Here is a 23674-nt window from a genome sequence, read left to right as displayed (position 1 = left end):
CCTAGTCCCCTAGGGTACAGAATATAGTGATAGATCTCCGGGAAACACTGAAAGTGAAACCTCACAGCACATACAGGCACACACAGTCACATTAACAATGCAGATAATTATTATATTACAACTAAACTGCACTGAACTAATACATGTGTGTGTATGTATGTATATATATATATATATATATATGTACACACGTATATATATAACAGCACGGTGGCTCCTGATTGGTTACATGAGCTGCGGACTGACTGGGAGATGTATGATACATAGGGGTATATTCAATAAGAGTTGGATCCATTCCGACATGCAGTTGTCGGAATGGACACGACAACCCCTATTCAACGGACGGCCAAATCCGACTGACGAATTTGACCATACACAGAGTCCTGTCCTGCCGCTGCTGTCAGTGGCTGCAGATGCGCTGACAGCAGCGGCCAGGGGTGCAGATGGCGGCGGGCGTGAGCGGGATGGCGGCGAGGGGAGCAGATACCATGTCCCTGCTCTAGTGGTTGCTATTAAGCAAATCCTACAAATCACTGATGATGAGGATTCCACTACTGTCACCAAGAAAACTGACACGTTTAAATGGCAGAAGGTGGTAAAAATCTATTACCCCATTCTGAACATTTGGTAGACATCAGGCAGGAACCCTGGTCCAATCCAAGGAAGAAATTCCCTCTCTCCATACTCTGCCTATCACCACTGTCATTTCATTGAAGGAACCGACAGATAAGCGCGTAGAGGGATGCCTGAAATCTATTTACTTCCTGACAGGTGCTGTACATAGACCAACTATTGCTACCTCCTGGGCTGCTAAAGGTATTGAAACATGGATTCAGGCAATAGAGTATGAGCTGCCCGAAGATATATCTGACAATGCCAGACAATACCTGTCTCACATCACCACCGCCTCTTATTATATTCAAGAGGTGTCCTCTGAGGCGGGTGTGTTGGCGGCCAAGGTGTTGACTACGTCTGTCCTCCTCGCCGCATTCTGTGCTTGAGGTCATGGAATGTGGACCTGGACTCCAAAAAGACCTTGGAGGAACTCCCTTTTAAGGGAGACATCTTGTTTGGGGAAGACCTAAATAAAATTGTGTCTGAACTTGCGGCTGCTAAGACTGCCTTTCTCCCAAATACTAATCCTTCTGCACAAAAGGCAAAAGGTACCACTTTTCGTTCCTTTCGACCTCAAGGGAAAGCAAAAGGTCAGGCATACCCGAGTCAATCTCGTGCTTCGTAAACCACTAAGCCCAAGGCAAAACAGTCCGGGGTGGCCAGTAAGCCTGCTTCTAAACAAGACAGGCCTGCCACATGAGGGGGCAGACCTCCCCCTGGGGGAACTCTGGGTTTGAGGCCGACTTCTGCAGTTCACCCAGATCTGGTTAAAGACCACTTCAGACGCATGGGTGCGAAAAGTTCTCTCTCACGGTGCGCAGTCTTTTTCAAGAGACGTCCCCCTCGCCAGCTTTGCACCACGGTCACCCCTTCGGATCCACTAAAGTCGCAAACTCTGCAGCAGATTGTGCGTTACCTCCTTGATACAGAAGTGGTAGTGCCGGTGCCTTTGTCCCAAAGGTGCAGTGATTACTACTCGACCCTGTTTCTAGTCCCGAAACCCAATGGGTCATTCCGTCCTATACTCAACATCAAATCACTAAACAAGTTTGTGAGAGTGTCCAATGGGGTCATTCCGAGTTGATCACTCGCTGCCGTTTTTCGTAGCACAGTGATCAGGTCACTACTGCGCATGCGTATGCACCGCAATGCGCAGGCGCGTCGTACGTGTACAAAATGGATCGTTGCTGGGCGATGGATTTAAAGAAGAATCCATTCGTGCAGCCGATCGCAAGGAGATTGACAGGAAGAAGGCATTTGTGGGTGGCAACTGACCATTTTCTGGGAGTGTTAGGAAAAACACAGGCGTGTCCAAGCGTTTGCAGGGCCGGTGTCTGACGTCAATTCCGACACCAAAAAGACTGAAGTGATCGCAAGGGCTGAGTAAGTTCAGAGCTACTCAGAAACTGCACACATTTTTTTTGCAGAGCTCGGCTGCAAAGCTGTTCGCACACTTGCAAAGTGAAAATACACTCCCTTGTGGGCGGCGACTATGTGTTTGCATGGCTGCTAAAAGTAGCTAGCAAGCGATCAACTTGGAATGACCTCCTCAACTTCCTTATGGAGATGCTGCGCTCAATTGTGCTGGCAATGGAACCCGCAGACTATATGGTATCCCTGGTTATTCAGGATTCGTACCTGCATATACCTATTGCCAAGTAACATCAGCAGTATCTGCGGTTTGCTATTAACAACCTACACTATCAGTTCCAGGCTCTGCCATTTGTACTGGCTACGGCTGCTCGTATCTTCACCAAGGTAATCACGGCACATCTCCATCGCCAGGGAGTCAGGATCCTGATGACTTGCTGATCCTGGCAAACTCCCATGATGTACTCCTCATTCATCTACAACTGACGGTAAGCTTCCTTCAAGCCCACGGGTGGCTCATCAATTGAAAGAAATCCTCACTGGTCCCACCTCAGAGCATGGTGCACCTGGGGGCACTCCTGGACACACACAGCCAACATCTGTTCCTGTCTCCGGAGAAAGTCCTGAAGCTTCAGGACTTGATAAGATGCTTCCTCTGTCACCCCAGAGTGTCGATACACTCGGTGATGCAAGTACTTGACCTTATGGTGTCAGCTTTTCGACATGATAGATACGCTCAATTTAATTTCCGCGCTTTGCAGAGGTTAATCCTTTCTAAGTGGGACAGACTACCTCATGGGATCAGATCTCACATGATTACCTTGACTCCGGAGGTTCATCATTCGCTCACCTGGTGGCTACAGGACCAGCAATTGAGCAGGGGCCGTCCCTTATGGATCCCGACTGGGTCCTACTGACGACAGATGCCAGTCTATGGGAATGAGATGCGGTGTTGGAGCAACACTCTTTCCAGATAAACATTCTGGAACTGCGGGCGATGTACAATGCGTTAACTCTCGTCCTGCCTCTGTAACCCTTGTTTGTTAGGTGAGGTGGAACGGGAACAATGACATTTGTACCAATTTTTGATTGGCTTCCTGTTAGAGATGAGCGCCTGAAATTTTTCGGGTTTTGTGTTTTGGTTTTGGGTTCGGTTCCGCGGCCGTGTTTTGGGTTCGAACGCGTTTTGGCAAAACCTCACCGAATTTTTTTTGTCGGATTCGGGTGTGTTTTGGATTCGGGTGTTTTTTTAAAAAAACACTAAAAAACAGCTTAAATCATAGAATTTGGGGGTCATTTTGATCCCAAAGTATTATTAACCTCAAAAACCATAATTTACACTCATTTTCAGTCTATTCTGAATACCTCACACCTCACAATATTATTTTTAGTCCTAAAATTTGCACCGAGGTCGCTGTGTGAGTAAGATAAGCGACCCTAGTGGCCGACACAAACACCGGGCCCATCTAGGAGTGGCACTGCAGTGTCACGCAGGATGTCCCTTCCAAAAAACCCTCCCCAAACAGCACATGACGCAAAGAAAAAAAGAGGCGCAATGAGGTAGCTGTGTGAGTAAGATTAGCGACCCTAGTGGCCGACACAAACACCGGGCCCATCTAGGAGTGGCACTGCAGTGTCACGCAGGATGGCCCTTCCAAAAAACCCTCCCCAAACAGCACATGATGCAAAGAAAAAAAGAGGCGCAATGAGGTAGCTGTGTGAGTAAGATTAGCGACCCTAGTGGCCGACACAAACACCGGGCCCATCTAGGAGTGGCACTGCAGTGTCACGCAGGATGTCCCTTCCAAAAAACCCTCCCCAAACAGCACATGACGCAAAGAAAAAAAGAGGCGCAATGAGGTAGCTGACTGTGTGAGTAAGATTAGCGACCCTAGTGGCCGACACAAACACCGGGCCCATCTAGGAGTGGCACTGCAGTGTCACGCAGGATGTCCCTTCCAAAAAACCCTCCCCAATCAGCACATGATGCAAAGAAAAAGAAAAGAAAAAAGAGGTGCAAGATGGAATTGTCCTTGGGCCCTCCCACCCACCCTTATGTTGTATAAACAAAACAGGACATGCACACTTTAACCAACCCATCATTTCAGTGACAGGGTCTGCCACACGACTGTGACTGATATGACGGGTTGGTTTGGACCCCCCCCAAAAAAGAAGCAATTAATCTCTCCTTGCACAAACTGGCTCTACAGAGGCAAGATGTCCACCTCATCTTCACCCTCCGATATATCACCGTGTACATCCCCCTCCTCACAGATTATCAATTCGTCCCCACTGGAATCCACCATCTCAGCTCCCTGTGTACTTTGTGGAGGCAATTGCTGCTGGTCAATGTCTCCGCGGAGGAATTGATTATAATTCATTTTAATGAACATCATCTTCTCCACATTTTCTGGATGTAACCTCGTACGCCGATTGCTGACAAGGTGAGCGGCGGCACTAAACACTCTTTCGGAGTACACACTTGTGGGAGGGCAACTTAGGTAGAATAAAGCCAGTTTGTGCAAGGGCCTCCAAATTGCCTCTTTTTCCTGCCAGTATAAGTACGGACTGTGTGACGTGCCTACTTGGATGCGGTCACTCATATAATCCTCCACCATTCTATCAATGTTGAGAGAATCATATGCAGTGACAGTAGACGACATGTCCGTAATCGTTGTCAGGTCCTTCAGTCCGGACCAGATGTCAGCATCAGCAGTCGCTCCAGACTGCCCTGCATCACCGCCAGCGGGTGGGCTCGGAATTCTGAGCCTTTTCCTCGCACCCCCAGTTGCGGGAGAATGTGAAGGAGGAGATGTTGACAGGTCGCGTTCCGCTTGACTTGACAATTTTGTCACCAGCAGGTCTTTCAACCCCAGCAGACTTGTGTCTGCCGGAAAGAGAGATCCAAGGTAGGCTTTAAATCTAGGATCGAGCACGGTGGCCAAAATGTAGTGCTCTGATTTCAACAGATTGACCACCCGTGAATCCTTGTTAAGCGAATTAAGGGCTGCATCCACAAGTCCCACATGCCTAGCGGAATCGCTCCCTTTTAGCTCCTTCTTCAATGCCTCCAGCTTCTTCTGCAAAAGCCTGATGAGGGGAATGACCTGACTCAGGCTGGCAGTGTCTGAACTGACTTCACGTGTGGCAAGTTCAAAGGGCATCAGAACCTTGCACAACGTTGAAATCATTCTCCACTGCACTTGAGACAGGTGCATTCCACCTCCTATATCGTGCTCAATTGTATACGCTTGAATGGCCTTTTGCTGCTCCTCCAACCTCTGAAGCATATAGAGGGTTGAATTCCACCTCGTTACCACTTCTTGCTTCAGATGATGGCAGGGCAGGTTCAGTAGTTTTTGGTGGTGCTCCAGTCTTCTGTACGTGGTGCCTGTACGCCGAAAGTGTCCCGCAATTCTTCTGGCCACCGACAGCATCTCTTGCACGCCCCTGTCGTTTTTTAAAAAATTCTGCACCACCAAATTCAAGGTATGTGCAAAACATGGGACGTGCTGGAATTTGCCCATATTTAATGCACACACAATATTGCTGGCGTTGTCCGATGCCACAAATCCACAGGAGAGTCCAATTGGGGTAAGCCATTCCGCGATGATCTTCCTCAGTTGCCGTAAGAGGTTTTCAGCTGTGTGCGTATTCTGGAAACCGGTGATACAAAGCGTAGCCTGCCTAGGAAAGAGTTGGCGTTTGCGAGATGCTGCTACTGGTGCCGCCGCTGCTGTTCTTGCGGCGGGAGTCCATACATCTACCCAGTGGGCTGTCACAGTCATATAGTCCTGACCCTGCCCTGCTCCACTTGTCCACATGTCCGTGGTTAAGTGGACATTGGGTACAGCTGCATTTTTTAGGACACTGGTGACTCTTTTTCTGAGGTCTGTGTACATTTTCGGTATCGCCTGCCTAGAGAAATGGAACCTAGATGGTATTTGGTACCGGGGACACAGTACCTCCAACAAGTCTCTAGTTGGCTCTGCAGTAATGATGGATACCGGAACCACGTTTCTCACCACCCAGGATGCCAAGGCCTCAGTTATCCGCTTTGCAGTAGGATGACTGCTGTGATATTTCATCTTCCTCGCAAAGGACTGTTGAACAGTCAATTGCTTACTGGAAGTAGTACAAGTGGGCTTACGACTTCCCCTCTGGGATGACCATCGACTCCCAGCGGCAACAACAGCAGCGCCAGCAGCAGTAGGCGTTACACGCAAGGATGCATCGGAGGAATCCCAGGTAGGAGAGGACTCGTCAGAATTGCCAGTGACATGGCCTGCAGGACTATTGGCATTCCTGGGGAAGGAGGAAATTGACACTGAGGGAGTTGGTGGGGTGGTTTGCGTGAGCTTGGTTACAAGAGGAAGGGATTTACTGGTCAGTGGACTGCTTCCGCTGTCACCCAAAGTTTTTGAACTTGTCACTGACTTATTATGAATGCGCTGCAGGTGACGTATAAGGGAGGATGTTCCGAGGTGGTTAACGTCCTTACCCCTACTTATTACAGCTTGACAAAGGGAACACACGGCTTGACACCTGTTGTCCGCATTTCTGGTGAAATACCTCCACACCGAAGAGCTGATTTTTTTGGTATTTTCACCTGGCATGTCAACGGCCATATTCCTCCCACGGACAACAGGTGTCTCCCCGGGTGCCTGACTTAAACAAACCACCTCACCATCAGAATCCTCCTGGTCAATTTCCTCCCCAGCGCCAGCAACACCCATATCCTCCTCATCCTGGTGTACTTCAACACTGACATCTTCAATCTGACTATCAGGAACTGGACTGCGGGTGCTCCTTCCAGCACTTGCAGGGGGCGTGCAAATGGTGGAAGGCGCATGCTCTTCACGTCCAGTGTTGGGAAGGTCAGGCATCGCAACCGACACAATTGGACTCTCCTTGTGGATTTGGGATTTCGAAGAATGCACAGTTCTTTGCTGTGCTGCTTTTGCCAGCTTGAGTCTTTTCATTTTTCTAGCGAGAGGCTGAGTGCTTCCATCCTCATGTGAAGCTGAACCACTAGCCATGAACATAGGCCAGGGCCTCAGCCGTTCCTTGCCACTCCGTGTGGTAAATGGCATATTGGCAAGTTTACGCTTCTCCTCCGACAATTTTATTTTAGGTTTTGGAGTCCTTTTTTTTCTGATATTTGGTGTTTTGGATTTGACATGCTCTGTACTATGACATTGGGCATCGGCCTTGGCAGACGACGTTGCTGGCATTTCATCGTCTCGGCCATGACTAGTGGCAGCAGCTTCAGCACGAGGTGGAAGTGGATCTTGATCTTTCCCTAATTTTGGAACCTCAACATTTTTGTTCTCCATATTTTAATAGGCACAACTAAAAGGCACCTCAGGTAAACAATGGAGATGGATACTAGTATACAATTATGGACTGCCTGCCGACTGCAGACACAGAGGTAGCCACAGCCGTGAACTACCGTACTGTACTGTGTCTGCAGCTAATATAGACTGGTTGATAAAGAGAAGATGTCTATGTAACTATGTATGTATAAAGAAGACTGAAAAAAATCCACGGTTAGGTGGTATACAATTATGGACGGACTGCCTGCCGAGTGCAGACACAGAGGTAGCCACAGCCGTGAACTACCGTACTGTACTGTGTCTGCAGCTAATATAGACTGGTTGATAAAGAGAAGATGTCTATGTAACTATGTATGTATAAAGAAGAATGAAAAAAAACCACGGTTAGGTGGTATACAATTATGGACGGACTGCCTGCCGAGTGCAGACACAGAGGTAGCCACAGCCGTGAACTACCGTACTGTACTGTGTCTGCAGCTAATATAGACTGGTTGATAAAGAGAAGATGTCTATGTAACTATGTATGTATAAAGAAGAATGAAAAAAATCCACGGTTAGGTGGTATTACAATTATGGACGGACTGCCTGCCGAGTGCAGAGACACAGAGGTAGCCACAGCCGTGAACTACCGTACTGTGTCTGCTGCGACTGGATGATAAATGATATAAAAAATATTAGAGATGAGCGGGTTCGGTTTCTCTGAATCCGAACCCGCCAGAACTTCATGTTTTTTTTCACGGGTCCGAGCGACTCGGATCTTCCCGCCTTGCTCGGTTAACCCGAGCGCGCCCGAACGTCATCATGACGCTGTCGGATTCTCGCGAGGCTCGGATTCTATCGCGAGACTCGGATTCTATATAAGGAGCCGCGCGTCGCCGCCATTTTCACACGTGCATTGAGATTGATAGGGAGAGGACGTGGCTGGCGTCCTCTCCGTTTAGAATTAGAATAGATTAGAGAGACACTTGATTTACTAATTTTGGGGAGCATTAGGAGTACTCAGTAGTGTACAGTGCAGAGTTTTGCTGATAGTGACCAGTGACCACCACTTTTATTTATAATCCGTTCTCTGCCTGAAAAAAGCGATACACAGCACACAGTGACTCAGTCACATACCATATCTGTGTGCACTGCTCAGGCTCAGGCCAGTGTGCTGCATCATCTATTATCTATATATAATATTATATATATCTGTCTGACTGCTCAGCTCACAAAGCTTATAATTGTGGGGGAGACTGGGGAGCACTACTGCAGTGCCAGTTATAGGTTATAGCAGGAGCCAGGAGTACATAATATAATCCGTTCTCTGCCTGAAAAAAGCGATACACAGCACACAGTGACTCAGTCACATACCATATCTGTGTGCACTGCTCAGGCTCAGGCCAGTGTGCTGCATCATCTATTATCTATATATAATATTATATATATCTGTCTGACTGCTCAGCTCACACAGCTTATAATTGTGGGGGAGACTGGGGAGCACTACTGCAGTGCCAGTTATAGGTTATAGCAGGAGCCAGGAGTACATAATATATTATATAGTGAGTGACCACCAGACACACAGTGCAGTTTATTTAATATATCCGTTCTCTGCCTGAAAAAAGCGATACACACAGTGACTCAGTCAGTCACATACCATATCTGTGTGCACTGCTCAGGCTCAGGCCAGTGTGCTGCATCATCTATATATATTATATATCTGTCTGACTGCTCAGCTCACACAGCTTATAATTGTGGGGGAGACTGGGGAGCACTACTGCAGTGCCAGTTATAGGTTATAGCAGGAGCCAGGAGTACATAATATTATATTAAAATTAAACAGTGCACACTTTTGCTGCAGGAGTGCCACTGCCAGTGTGACTAGTGACCAGTGACCTGACCACCAGTATATAATATTAGTAGTATACTATCTCTTTATCAACCAGTCTATATTAGCAGCAGACACAGTACAGTGCGGTAGTTCACGGCTGTGGCTACCTCTGTGTCGGCACTCGGCAGCCCGTCCATAATTGTATATACCACCTAACCGTGGTTTTTTTTTCTTTCTTTATACATACATACTAGTTACGAGTATACTATCTCTTTATCAACCAGTCTATATATTAGCAGCAGACACAGTACAGTGCGGTAGTTCACGGCTGTGGCTACCTCTGTGTCGGCACTCGGCAGCCCGTCCATAATTGTATATACCACCTAACCGTGTTTTTTTTTTCTTTCTTTATACATACATACTAGTTACGAGTATACTATCTCTTTATCAACCAGTCTATATATTAGCAGCAGACACAGTACAGTGCGGTAGTTCACGGCTGTGGCTACCTCTGTGTCGGCACTCGGCAGCCCGTCCATAATTGTATATACCACCTAACCGTGGTTTTTTTTTCTTTCTTTATACATACATACTAGTTACGAGTATACTATCTCTTTATCAACCAGTCTATATTAGCAGCAGACACAGTACAGTGCGGTAGTTCACGGCTGTGGCTACCTCTGTGTCGGCACTCGGCAGCCCGTCCATAATTGTATATACCACCTAACCGTGGGTTTTTTTTCTTTCTTTATACATACATACTAGTTACGAGTATACTATCTCTTTATCAACCAGTCTATATATTAGCAGCAGACACAGTACAGTGCGGTAGTTCACGGCTGTGGCTACCTCTGTGTCGGCACTCGGCAGCCCGTCCATAATTGTATATACCACCTAACCGTGGTTTTTTTTTCTTTCTTTATACATACATACTAGTTACGAGTATACTATCTCTTTATCAATCAGTCTATATATTAGCAGCAGACACAGTACAGTGCGGTAGTTCACGGCTGTGGCTACCTCTGTGTCGGCACTCGGCAGCCCGTCCATAATTGTATACTAGTATCCAATCCATCCATCTCCATTGTTTACCTGAGGTGCCTTTTAGTTGTGCCTATTAAAATATGGAGAACAAAAATGTTGAGGTTCCAAAATTAGGGAAAGATCAAGATCCACTTCCACCTCGTGCTGAAGCTGCTGCCACTAGTCATGGCCGAGACGATGAAATGCCAGCAACGTCGTCTGCCAAGGCCGATGCCCAATGTCATAGTACAGAGCATGTCAAATCCAAAACACCAAATATAAGTAAAAAGCCTCTTTTTTTCTTTGCGTCATGTGCTGTTTGGGGAGGGTTTTTTGGAAGGGACATCCTGCGTGACACTGCAGTGCCACTCCTAGATGGGCCCGGTGTTTGTGTCGGCCACTAGGGTCGCTAATCTTACTCACACAGCTACCTCATTGCGCCTCTTTTTTTCTTTGCGTCATGTGCTGTTTGGGGAGGGTTTTTTGGAAGGGCCATCCTGCGTGACACTGCAGTGCCACTCCTAGATGGGCCCGGTGTTTGTGTCGGCCACTAGGGTCGCTTATCTTACTCACACAGCTACCTCATTGCGCCTCTTTTTTTCTTTGCGTCATGTGCTGTTTGGGGAGGGTTTTTTGGAAGGGACATCCTGCGTGACACTGCAGTGCCACTCCTAGATGGGCCCGGTGTTTGTGTCGGCCACTAGGGTCGCTTATCTTACTCACACAGCGACCTCGGTGCAAATTTTAGGACTAAAAATAATATTGTGAGGTGTGAGGTATTCAGAATAGACTGAAAATGAGTGTAAATTATGGTTTTTGAGGTTAATAATACTTTGGGATCAAAATGACCCCCAAATTCTATGATTTAAGCTGTTTTTTAGTGTTTTTGGAAAAAAACACCCGAATCCAAAACACACCCGAATCCGACAAAAAAAATTCGGTGAGGTTTTGCCAAAACGCGGTCGAACCCAAAACACGGCCGCGGAACCGAACCCAAAACCAAAACACAAAACCCGAAAAATTTCAGGCGCTCATCTCTAAAAAATATATATATATCACTACTGCAGCCGGACAGGTATATATTATATATTATATAATGACGGACCTGCTGGACACTGTCTGTCAGCAGAATGAGTTTTATTTTTATAGAATAAAAAAAAAAAAAACACACAAGTGAAGTCACACGACGAGTGTTTAACTTTTTCAGGCAATCACAATATAAGTATACTACTAACTATACTGGTGGTCAGTGTGGTCAGGTCACTGGTCAGTCACACTGGCAGTGGCACTCCTGCAGCAAAAGTGTGCACTGTTTAATTTTAATATAATATGTACTCCTGGCTCCTGCTATAACCTATAACTGGCACTGCAGTAGTGCTCCCCAGTCTCCCCCACAATTATAAGCTGTGTGAGCTGAGCAGTCAGACAGATATATAATATATATAGATGATGCAGCACACTGGCCTGAGCCTGAGCAGTGCACACAGATATGGTATGTGACTGACTGAGTCACTGTGTGTATCGCTTTTTTCAGGCAGAGAACGGATATATTAAATAAACTGCACTGTGTGTCTGGTGGTCACTCACTATATAATATATTATGTACTCCTGGCTCCTGCTATAACCTATAAATGGCACTGCAGTAGTGCTCCCCAGTCTCCCCCACAATTATAAGCTGTGTGAGCTGAGCAGTCAGACAGATATATATAATATTATATATAGATAATAGATGATGCAGCACACTGGCCTGAGCCTGAGCAGTGCACACAGATATGGTATGTGACTGACTGAGTCACTGTGTGTATCGCTTTTTTCAGGCAGAGAACGGATATATTAAATAAACTGCACTGTGTGTCTGGTGGTCACTCACTATATGATATATTATGTACTCCTGGCTCCTGCTATAACCTATAACTGGCACTGCAGTAGTGCTCCCCAGTCTCCCCCACAATTATAAGCTGTGTGAGCTGAGCAGTCAGACAGATATATATAATATTATATATAGATAATAGATGATGCAGCACACTGGCCTGAGCCTGAGCAGTGCACACAGATATGGTATGTGACTGACTGAGTCACTGTGTGTATCGCTTTTTTCAGGCAGAGAACGGATATATTAAATAAACTGCACTGTGTGTCTGGTGGTCACTCACTATATAATATATTATGTACTCCTGGCTCCTGCTATAACCTATAACTGGCACTGCAGTAGTGCTCCCCAGTCTCCCCCACAATTATAAGCTGTGTGAGCTGAGCAGTCAGACAGATATATATAATATTATATATAGATAATAGATGATGCAGCACACTGGCCTGAGCCTGAGCAGTGCACACAGATATGGTATGTGACTGAGTCACTGTGTGCTGTGTATCGCTTTTTTCAGGCAGAGAACGGATTATAAAGTAAACTGCACTGTCCTCACTAGTAAACTCTCTCCACTCAGTCTCTACACTTCTATAGTAACTGTACTCCTCCTAGTCAGCTCCAGTAAATCTCTCTCAGTCTCTTATAATCTAAATGGAGAGGACGCCAGCCACGTCCTCTCCCTATCAATCTCAATGCACGTGTGAAAATGGCGGCGACGCGCGGCTCCTTATATAGAATCCGAGTCTCGCGATAGAATCCGAGCCTCGCGAGAATCCGACAGCGTCATGATGACGTTCGGGCGCGCTCGGGTTAACCGAGCAAGGCGGGAAGATCCGAGTCGCTCGGACCCGTAAAAAAAAACATGAAGTTCTGGCGGGTTCGGATTCAGAGAAACCGAACCCGCTCATCTCTACTTCCTGTAGGATAGCACTTTCTGTCAGCAAAGCTGGTAAACCTGATTTGAGGAATCTGTGAGGTGTGAGTTCTTGAAACTCCAGTCTGTACCCCTGGGTAACAATGTCTTGTACCCAGGGTTCTAGGCATGATAATGCCCAGATGTGACTGAAGTCCCTTAGTCTTGCACCCACCTGCCCGATCCCCAGGTTGGTAGGTCCACCGTCATGCTGAAGATTTTGAGGAAGCAGAACCTGGCTTCTGTTCCTGGGAACCTGTTGGTCCAGGTTTTCTGGATTTCCCCCGACCTCCTCTAAAGAAAGTGGAAGAGGGTTTGGACTTTTTAACTTTTGCGGTCCGAAAGGACTGCATTGTAGACATAGGATAAGATTTACTAGCTGGAGGCGCTGCTGAGGGAAGGAAGGTAGACTTACCTGCAGTTGCTGTGGAGAACCAACGCGTCCCCAAACAGAGCCTGACCTGTGAAGGGTAGGTTCTCCACACTTTTCTTGGATTCTGCATCTGCAGACCATTGGCGCAGCCAGAGTCCTCTGCGTGCCGAGACAGCCATGGAAGAAGCATTAAGGTCCTTCTTGGCCTCCACCATGAAACCTGCAGAATCCTGTATGTGACGTAAAAACAATTCAATGTCACTCCTATTCATAGCATCTAATTCCTCTAGTAATGTGCATGACCACTTTACAATGGCCTTAGAAATCCACGCACAAGCAATAGTGGGCCTTAAAGCCACTCCTGTAGCCGTGTATAGGGATTTGAGCATAGTCTTAATCTTGTGGTCAGCCGACTCTTTCAAAGCGGGGACAGGTAAAACCACCTTTTTAGACAACCTTTATACAAAAGCGTCTACTAAAGGCGGGTTTTCCCACTTTTCCTTTAATCTTCAGGGAAGGGAAAAGCAATGAGAACCATTTTTGGAATCTGGAATTTTTCTATGGGTTTTCCCAGGATTTTTCAAACAAGGAGTTTAACTCCTTAGACGTGGGGAAAGTAAGGGAGGATTTCTTATTGTCTGTAAAGTAAGCCTCCTCTACCTGCTCAGAAACTTTCTTAGTAATGTGTAAAATGTCCCTAATGGCCTCAATCATTAGTTGCACTCCCTTAGCAAGGGATGCATTTCCCCCCTGCATACCCCCATCACCGTCCCCTGTATCAGAGTTTGTGTCCGTGTCAGCCTGCATTATCTGGGCAAGAGCACGCTTTTTAGGGTTTGTAATAGGGGCCTTAGATGAGGTAGTGGGAGCCGAGTACTGCAAAGCCTCTACAGATTTTTGTAAAACCTGCGTTACATTCTCATGATATCCTAGTCGAAATCTGGGATATCATTCCCCTTATAGAATCCACCCATGGGGGTTGGACTGAGAAGGCTGAGAAGGAACATGGCAATCCTGAGTACATGGAATAGACTCTTCAGGAGAAGATACACACTCTGCAGTATAAGATACAGAGTCCCTAGACATGTTAATGTGAGATATACAGACACACACACACACACACACACACACACACGAAAATGTCAGACACAGTTTCCCCCAGAGTACCTTCAGAGTAGTGATGAGCGGGTTCGGTTCGTCGGAGTCCGAACCCCCCCGTACTTCACCCTTTTTACACGGGTCCGAGGCAGACTCGGATCCTCCCGCCTTGCTCGGTTAACTCGAGCGCGCCCGAACGTCATCATCCCGCGGTCGGATTCTCGCGAGATTCGTATTCTATATAAGGAGCCGCGCGTCGCCGCCATTTTTCACTTGTGCATTGGAAATGATAGTGAGAGGACGTGGCTGGCGTCCTCTCAGTTTTATTCAGGTGGCTGCAAATATCTGTGCTCACTGCTTTATTGTGGGGACTGGGGACCACCCGTATTATATAGGAGGAGTATAGTGCAGAGTTTTGCTGACCAGTGACCACCAGTATTATACGTTATCTGCCTGAAAAACGCTCCATATCTGTGCTCAGTGTGCTGCATATATCTGTGCTCACACTGCTTTATTGTGGGGACTGGGGACCACCAGTATTATATAGGAGGAGTACAGTGCAGAGTTTTGCTGACCAGTGACCACCAGTATTATACGTTCTCTGCCTGAAAAACGCTCCATATCTGTGCTGCATTGTAGTATATAGTAGGAGTACAGTGCATAATTTTGCTGACCACCAGTATATAATATATAGCAGTACGGTACAGAAGGCCACTGCTCTACCTACCTCTGTGTCGTCAATTATACTATCCATCCATACCTGTGGTGCATTTCAGTTTTGCACAGTTTGCTAACCACCAGTATATAATATATAGCAGTACGGTACAGTAGGCCACTGCTCTACCTACCTCTGTGTCGTCAAGTATACTATCCATCCATACCTGTGGTGCATTTCAGTTTTGCACAGTTTGCTGACCACCAGTATATAATATATAGCAGTACGGTACAGTAGGCCACTGCTCTACCTACCTCTGTGTCGTCAAGTATACTATCCATCCATACCTGTGGTGCATTTCAGTTGTGCGCAGTATATATAGTAATAGGCCATTGCTATTGATACTGGCATATAATTCCACACATTAAAAAATGGAGAACAAAAATGTGGAGGGTAAAATAGGGAAAGATCAAGATCCACTTCCACCTCGTGCTGAAGCTGCTGCCACTAGTCATGGCCGAGACAATGAAATGCCATCAACGTCATCTGCCAAGGCCGATGCCCAATGTCATAGTAGAGAGCATGTAAAATCCAAAAAAATAAAGCTCAGTAAAATGACCCAAAAATCGAAATCAAAATCGTCTTAGGAGAAGCGTAAACTTGCCAATGTGCCATTTACGACACGGAGTGGCAAGGAACGGCTGAGGCCCTGGCCTATGTTCAAGGCTAGTGGTTCAGCTTCACCTGAGGATGGAAGCACTCATCCTCCTGCTAGAAAACTCAAATGAGTTCAGAGGCAAAAAAACAGCAAAGAACTGTGCGTTCTTCTAAATCACAAATCCCCAAGGAGAGTCCAATTGTGTCGGTTGCGATGCCTGACCTTCCCAACACTGGACGGGAAGAGGTTGCGCCTTCCACCATTTGCACGCCCCCTGCAAGTGCTGGAAGGAGCACCCGCAGTCCAGTTCCTGATAGTCAAATTGAAGATGTCACTGTTGAAGTACACCAGGATGAGGATATGGGTGTTGCTGGCGCTGGGGAGGAAATTGACAAGGAGGATTCTGATGGTGAGGTGGTTTGTTTAAGTCAGGCACCCGGGGAGACACCTGTTGTCCGTGGGACAAATATGGCCATTGACATGCCTGGTCAAAATACAAAAAAATCACCTCTTCGGTGTGGAATTATTTCAACAGAAATGCGGACAACTGGTGTCAAGACGTGTGTTGCCTTTGTCAAGCTGTAATAAGTAGGGGTAAGGACGTTAACCACCTAGGAACATCCTCCCTTATACGTCACCTGGACCACATTCATCAGAAGTCAGTGACAAGTTCAAAAACTTTGGATGACAGCGGAAGCAGTCCACTGACCAATAAATCCCTTCCTCTTGTAACCAAGCTCCTGCAAACCACACCACCAACTCCCTCCGTGTCAATTTCCTCCTTACACAGGAAAGCCAATAGTCCTGCAGGCCATGTCACTGGCAAGTCTGACGAGTCCTCTCCTGCCTGAAATTCCTCCAATGCATCCTTGATTGTAACGCCTACTGCTGCTGGCGCTGCTGTTGTTGCTGCTGGGAGTCGATCGTCATCCCAGAGGGGAAGTTGGAAGACCACTTGTACTACTTCCAGTAAGCAATTGACAGTCCAACAGTCCTTTGCGAGGAAGATGAAATATCACAGCAGTCATCCTGCTGCAAAGCGGATAACTCAGGCCTTGGCAGCCTGGGTGGTGAGAAACGTGTTTCCGGTATCCACCGTTAATTCACAGGCAACTAGAGACTTGATTGAGGTACTGTGTCCCCGGTACCAAATACCATCTAGGTTCCATTTCTCTAGGCAGGCGATACCAAAAATGTACACAGACGTCAGAAAAAGAGTCACCAGTGTCCTAAAAAATGCAGTTGTACCCAATGTCCACTTAAACACGGACATGTGGACAAGTGGAGCAGAGCAGACTCAGGATTATATGACTGTGACAGCCCACTGGGTAGATGTATTGCCTCCCGCAGCAAGAACAGCAGCGGCGGCACCAGTAGCAGCATCTCGCAAACGCCAACTTTTTCCTAGGCAGGCTACGCTTTGTATCACCGCTTTCCATAAGAGGCACACAGCTAACAATCTCTTACGGAAACTGAGGAACATCATCGCAGAATGGCTTACCCCAATTGGACTCTCTTGGGGATTTGTGACATCGGACAACGCCACCAACATTGTGCGTGCATTACATCTGGGCAAATTCCAGCACGTCCCATGTTTTGCACATACATTGAATTTGGTGGTGCAGAATTATTTAAAAAACGACAGGGGCGTGCAAGAGATGCTGTCGGTGGCACGAAGAATTGCGGGCCACTTTCGGCATTCAGCCACCGCGTGCCGAAGACTGGAGCACCAGCAAACAGTCCTGAACCTGCCATGCCATCATCTGAAGCAAGAGGTGGTAACGAGGTGGAATTCAACCCTCTATATGCTTCAGAGGATGGAGCAGCAGCAAAAGGCCATTCAAGCCTACACATCTGCCTACGATATAGGCAAAGGAGGGGGAATGCACCTGACTCAAGCGCAGTGGAGAATGATTTCAACGTTGTGCAAGGTTCTGCAACCCTTTGAACTTGCCACACGTGAAGTCAGTTCAGACACTGCCAGCCTGAGTCAGGTCATTCCCCTCATCAGGCTTTTGCAGAAGAAGCTGGAGACATTGAAGGAGGAGCTAAAACAGAGCAATTCCGCTAGGCATGTGGGACTTGTGGATGGAGCCCTTAATTCGCTTAACCAGGATTCACGGGTGGTCAATCTGTTGAAATCAGAGCACTACATTTTGGCCACCGTGCTCGATCCTAGATTTAAAACCTACGTTGTATCTCTCTTTCCGGCAGACACAAGTCTGCAGAGGTTCAAAGACCTGCTGGTGAGAAAATTGTCAAGTCAAGCGGAACGTGACCCGTCAACAGCTCCTCCTTCACATTCTCCCGCAACTGGGGCTGCGAGGAAAAGGCTAAGAATTCCGAGCCCACCCGCTGGCGGTGATGCAGGGCAGTCTGGAGCGAGTGCTGACATCTGGTCCGGACTGAAGGACCTGCCAACGATTACTGACATGTCGTCTACTGTCACTGCATATGATTCTCTCACCATTGAAAGAATGGTGGAGGATTATATGAGTGACCACATCCAAGTAGGCACGTCAGACAGTCCGTATGTATACTGGCAGGAAAAAGAGGCAATTTGGAGGCCCTTGCACAAACTGGCTTTATTTTACCTAAGTTGCCCCCCCTCTAGTGTATACTCCGAAAGAGTGTTTAGTGCAGCCGCTCACCTTGTCAGCAATCGGCGTACGAGGTTACTTCCAGAAAATGTGGAGAAGATGATGTTCATCAAACTGAATTATAATCAATTCCTCCGTGGAGACATTCACCAGCAATTGCCTCCAGAAAGTACACAGGGACCTGAGATGGTGGATTCCAGTGGGGACGAATTAATAATCTGTGAGGAGGGGGGTGTACACAGTGAAAGGGGTGAGGAATCGGACGATGAGGAGGAGGTGGACATCTTGCCTCTGTAGAGCCAGTTTGTGCAAGGAGAGATTGATTGCTTCTTTTTTGGTGGGGGCCCAAACCAACCAGTCATTTCAGTCACAGTTGTGTGGCAGACCCTGTCGCTGAAATGATGGGTTCGTTAAAGTGTGCATGTCCTGTTTATACAACATAAGGGTGGGTGGGAGGGCCCAAGGACAATTCCATCTTGCACCTCTTTTTTCTTTCATTTTTCTTTGCATCATGTGCTGTTTGGGGACTATTTTTTAAATCTGCCATCCTGTCTGACACTGCAGTGCCACTCCTAGAAGGGCCAGGTGTTTGTGTCGGCCACTTGGGTCGCTTAGCTTAGCCATCCAGCGACCATGGTGCACCTCTTTTTTTCTTTGCATCATGTGCTATTTGGGGACTATTTTTTAAATCTGCCATCCTGTCTGACACTGCAGTGCCACTCCTAGATGGGCCAGGTGTTTGTGTCGACCACTTGGGTCGCTTAGCTTAGCCATCCAGCGACCTTGGTGCACCTCTTTTTTTCTTTGCATCATGTGCTGTTTGAGGGCTATTTTTTAAATCTGCCATCCTGTCTGACACTGCAGTGCCACTCCTAGGTGGGCCAGGTGTTTGTGTCGGCCACTTAGGTCGCTTAGCTTAGTCACACAGCTACCTCATTGCACCTCTTTTTTTCTTTGCATCATGTGCTGTTTGGGGACTATTTTATAAATCTGCCATCCTGTCTGACACTGCAGTGCCACTCCTAGATGGGCCAGGTGTTTGTGTCGGCCACTTGGGTCGCTTAGCTTAGTCATCCAGCGGCCTCGGTGCAAATTTTAGGACGAAAAATAATATTGTGAGGTGTGAGGTGTTCAGAATAGACTGAAAATGAGTGGAAATTATGGTTATTGAGGTTAATAATACTATGGGATCAAAATGACCCCCAAATTCTATGATTTAAGCTGTTTTTGAGGGTTTTTTGTAAAAAAACACCCGAATCCAAAACACACCCAAATCCGACAAAAAATTTTCAGGGAGGTTTTGGCAAAACGCGTCCAAATCCAAAACACGGCCGCGGAACCGAATCCAAAACCAAAACACAAAACCCGGCCCAGGACGCCCCTCAGAGTGCCTTACACAGTGTGCTGCTGAGCCTTCTGGAGCGCAGCCTGTCAGAGCTGCGCTCCCACCCTTGTGCCGCCATTCCCACCGGCGACCCACTTCCCGGGCCGCCGGCTTCATAAACACCACTCTTCTTTCTTCTGGCTCTGTTAGGGGGTGGTGGCCGTGCTGCGGGAGTGAGCGGTCGCCTTGTGGGCTTGCGATCAGCACCCTCAGCAGCTCAGTGTTCTGTCAGCGGAGATAGAGAGCCATTAACTTCTAGAGTTGGTTCCTACTCCCCACCTAAGTCCCACGAAGCAGGGAGGCTGTTGCCAGCAGCCTGCCTGCACCTAACACTCTTAGAAAAACAATAAAACTAGAAAAACTCCTAGGAGCTCCCCTAGCTGTGATCGGCTCCTCCGGGCACATTTTCTAAACTGAGTCTGGTAGGAGGGGCATAGAGGGAGGAGCCAGCCCACTCTATTAAACTCTTAAAGTGCCCAAGGCTCCCAAGGGACCCGTCTATACCCCATGGTACTAAATGGAACCCCAGTATCCTCTAGGACGTAAGAGAAAATGTACAAACAAAATAGTAGCACATCTGGTAGCACAGAGGTGCAGCAGGCCAGATTAACAATAAGGACAGAGGACCTCTTTCAGCCTCAGCTGCAGTTCTGCGATTGTAGCAGAACTGCAGCTGCTGAGAATCGCACAGCAAGAGCTGCACAGCCAGAGCCGGCCCTAGCCAATTTGGCTGGTGCCCCTAGCACCGCCGCTAGTTCTGCATCTGACCCAGCAACACTCAGGGGGGAATACCCTTTGCCCCGGTGGGCCAGTTCAACCCTGCATAATGTCCCACAGTAATGCCCATAATACACATAATTCCACACAATAAAGCACCTTACACATATGAACCACATTAGTAATGCCCATAATACACATAATTCCACACAGCAATTCCCCTTACACATATGCCCCACATTAGTAATGCTAGTAGCTTTTTTTTTTTGAGATGGGGGTGGCAGGATGGGTGAGTGCTTGCACTCACACCCGTTAAAGGGGCACCTGTACAAGAGATGTGACCTCACAGGGTATGCCGTCCTTTGCAAGCTTCGTCCTTTATTTTATCTTGCTGGTTGGATACAGCTGGCAGCAAAGTCCAGATACTGCCATAACTGGTGGTTATACACAAAGACCAGTATCAAACATGTAGCAACTGTCCATTCTCTTCACTGTACAGTGTGTTTGCTGGTGTATGTTACTCACAGCAACTGCATGCCCTTTATTTTATACTGTGGGAGCAATATGCTCTGCTCTCTAGTCTGATGCATCTGAAAGTCACGCTGCACTGACGTTTCATATAGAAATTATATTTACTGACCACGTTACAGTGCTGGATGGCAGGGGAATTTTCCGGCATGAACTGTCTGAGAAATAAAGTGTGGGGAGAACACTGCCCATATCATATCCCTGTAGACACCTGGGGTTAGCACAGGGATAAGGGACACAGGATAGCAGGGTCCCCCTCCCCCATGTGTACAAGCAGTATAGGTGATGTCAGATTTATGTGGAGCGTCTTCCACAATACACATGTGATATCATAAGGAGCCATCCAGTAATAACCTTATAAAGTCAGATAAAAATGTCACAGGTCCAGGAATTACAGTTACTGGGCTTCTGCTGTCTAACTCTAAGGTCATGCATGTCAGGGGCATTCAAGCATGTCGAGGGAGTTCAGGGGACAGTGTGCTGTGTGGAGGGAGTTCAGGGGACAGTGTGCTGTGTGCATTCTATTTGATAAATGTAAACAGCAGTGTATACAAGTACTCATTGAATACATTTAGAAAGTAACAGATAATTTGCAGACTGTCCCTCCCAGCATGAGATACTGCAGGGACATTCTTGGATGCCCTAGGCAAATGCCTAGCCTGCCTATAGCTAAGGCAGGCTTTGTGCCCAGCATGTTCAAAAGGCCACCCAGCAGAGAACAAGCCTCCCACCGATGCATTTGCAATTCTGTGAATGAAGCTGCAGAATTGCGAATGCATCGCATAAACCAAATACCATCAACAGTTGCGGTTGACCCAGGACTACTCCGAATAATGAGAAGGCAGTCGCACCGGGTGCCATGTTTTTAATTGCAGCAATCACACTCCCCATAAATAATTTGTGCAAAGGGTGAGATTCCACACTAGTTGAGATAGAGAGACAATAACTTAACCAAATAAATGGACAATTGAAGATAGTTACCTAAATAGAGTCCCTTTGGTGGTGCACTTAGAGTCAAAACAGTATAACCATTTAGACAAAGTAAAGACTCGGAAGTGGTCAAGCCCCGTTGCGGGTGAAACCGGTCTTCCGCGTTACATTGCTGCCCCTGGTCCCGGACTCACCACTTACCAATTGCAACCTGAAGGTTTGACACCGCCGAGATCATTGTGTATGGCGGTCATTAATATTAGTTACTCTTTTCCTTCAAGCTGTCTAGCACTCCCGGATACCGTGGTTTTTTTGCTAGTGATATATGTTTTCAAGTTGCTGGGACTCATGTTTCATTCAATTCCATATAGTGCATGTGTGCACTTAGACTATATTTATCTGTGCTACATCGCTGCCCTTGGTCTCGGACTCACCGCTTATTAATCCAATCCTGAAGGTCAGTTACCTCCGAGACAACAGTGTACGGTGGTCCTAAATATCAGTTACCTGTTGCCTTCAGGCTGTCCGGCATATATATATATTTTAGTTACTGGGACTTAATGCTACATAGTGCATGCGTGCACTGACAATATATTTATACCTATTTATTGTTTCCAGTTACTGGGATTTGTGTTTCATGTAACGCTGCATAGTGCATGTGTGCACCGATAATATATTTATACCTATTTACTGAACTATATATTTGTTTATTTCTGTGAGATAATACACACGCAACTATGTGTTCACCTTGCATAACTTAAATACAAATCAGGCATCATACACGTATTATTGCATATAGCAAATAGTGGTATACTGCCTCAACAATTGTTTTCTCAGCTGATACACTGTATAACGGCTTCAGCAATTGAACTTTTAGCTGATATACTGTTTTATTAATGGGTATGACTTATCCTCACACTTTTGATACACTGTTTTGCTTGCATATGGTCTTTCCCATTACAGGCCAATATCTGTACTCATGTTAGCAATATCTTGTCACTGTATCCCATGTAGTATTCTGTGTTTTCAGTTGATACATTCTTTCAATATTGGGTGTTATCTATTCGTTTTTTCATTGATACATAGTCTTGCTCACATGTCCTGGACAATAATTTTTCAACTAGAGGCTTAAGCTCTGCATCCATGCAAGGAATACTCTATTATTTCACTCTGTGCAGCACTTTCTCTCTGGTTGTAGACTCTCACCAGTGATATGGAGGGACAGCAAGGGCTGGGACTTGGTCAGTGGCCAGTTCACCTCCACCTAACACTAGCAGCAGATCCATCTATTTGTGCCTTCTCACTTTTATCTATTTGTATCTCAGTTATTTGTATTCTTTTCTGAAGTGATCTCTCATCAGTGATTCAGGGAGCGTTGCCTCTGTATCCAACTACTATCATACCACACTAAAAACGCCCAATGCCGTCCGATCTTGGAAGCTAAACAGTGTTGGGCTTGGTAAGTACCTGATGGGAGACTACCTGGGAATACCAAGTGAAGTAGAATCTTCTGCTCACTCGCGTGACTCCGTGTCTAACACTGACAGCAGAATCACAAAGCTTTACTTTCTTCCATACTAATTTCATATTTTGGTTGCAATCTCAGCTACTATACTTGAATTTTGACTCTACCGGGAGTCTGGTTTATCAGCCATCAAGGCAAAAAGAGAAACACTAGTTTATGGATGCAGCAGCTTGGGTCTCCATGTTTTTCAACAGGTCTCACTGAGATATCAATTCAAAGAATTTTCTGGAACCTAAAGCTCTTTAATTTTAATGTTATTTTGTATGTTGTT

The 23674-nt window shown here is 46.7% G+C and overlaps 1 pseudogene; it reads left to right on the top strand.

Annotated features, from left to right (window-relative positions):
- The first annotated feature begins 23267 nt into the window (after nucleotides 1–23267).
- LOC134968263 (5S ribosomal RNA) lies at nucleotides 23268–23385 on the top strand (annotated as a pseudogene).
- Nucleotides 23386–23674: the final 289 nt, after the last annotated feature.

This window comes from Pseudophryne corroboree, chromosome 10 (assembly GCF_028390025.1).
Source record: "Pseudophryne corroboree isolate aPseCor3 chromosome 10, aPseCor3.hap2, whole genome shotgun sequence".
In the NCBI taxonomy this organism is placed as follows: domain Eukaryota; kingdom Metazoa; phylum Chordata; class Amphibia; order Anura; family Myobatrachidae; genus Pseudophryne; species Pseudophryne corroboree.
Note: the sequence above shows the minus strand (reverse complement) of the source record. Positions and strands in the feature narration are given on the sequence as shown.